Below are 950 nucleotides of genomic sequence, written 5' to 3'. Positions count from 1 at the left end.
AGGCCCTGCCCCCATCTTGTCTAAGGGATTGAGGGAGATAGGGCTGGACTAAAGGGGTGGGGGTGGGGGGAGCTCCCCGGACTGAGAAAAAAACAAAAAAAAAACATCAAAGAAAGAATAGGCGTCCAGCCAGGGCGGGGCCAAAGCCTGACCAGGCTGGGGAGGAGAGGGAAGGCCTCTTCAGGCTCTGATTGCTGCTGCAGCCATCACCACCATGGGGGCCAGTTACTTTGCCATGGCCTTGATTGCAACAGCTGCTTCCTCTGTCATGGCTGACAACACCGTTATCAGGATCTCTCCTCCACAATCGTACTTCTGATCAATCTCCTTGCCAAGGTCACCTCCCCACTGTCCTGGAGCAGGGACAGGTAGCCATCCTGAATCCCAATCAGCTGGAAATCATTTCTCTTGATATTGCGCACATCCATGTTGTGGGTTGAAGTCTTCATATTTCTTCCCAGTAAAGATATCGATACCAACCAGATGAACCTTGGCACGGCCATGCTCTCCAGTTTTGGAGGTGGACATCTCAACTATCTTACAGGGCCGGCCTTTGAGCACCACAAAGCCATTCTTGCGCAAGGCAGAGCACTGCATGGGAAAGGTAGCTGATGCGCCTGCATCCCCTGTCTTGAAGTCCAGGTCATCTGCCATTTTGAGGGACTTCTATTCCAATTCTCGCCACACCCTCCTAAGGCAAGTCCGTGTGCCTTCAGAGCGCATGCGTATTAGGTCGCCCACTCCTTCCTCTGCTGACATAGCCAGTAAGCATGTGTGTTGGAAAGCTTTGTCCTTCATTTTCAAAGAGGATCAATGATATCACAGGTGATGTTTTGACTTTTGAAGGAATTGGCAGAGTGAAGCAGAGTTGCACCAAGTGAGCAGCTTAAGTCCTATCTTCCTGAATCATCCAAATCCAGTGGCAAGACAGAAGTCGACAAGTGGAAGTG

At 50.9% G+C, this 950-nt stretch overlaps 1 pseudogene; it reads right to left on the bottom strand.

The window, feature by feature from the left end:
* Nucleotides 1-213: 213 nt before the first annotated feature.
* Nucleotides 214-677, bottom strand: LOC122742481 (annotated as a pseudogene).
* Nucleotides 678-950: the final 273 nt, after the last annotated feature.

This window comes from Dromiciops gliroides, chromosome 2 (assembly GCF_019393635.1).
Source record: "Dromiciops gliroides isolate mDroGli1 chromosome 2, mDroGli1.pri, whole genome shotgun sequence".
Classification (NCBI taxonomy): domain Eukaryota; kingdom Metazoa; phylum Chordata; class Mammalia; order Microbiotheria; family Microbiotheriidae; genus Dromiciops; species Dromiciops gliroides.
This window is presented reverse-complemented; position numbering and strand designations above follow the sequence as displayed.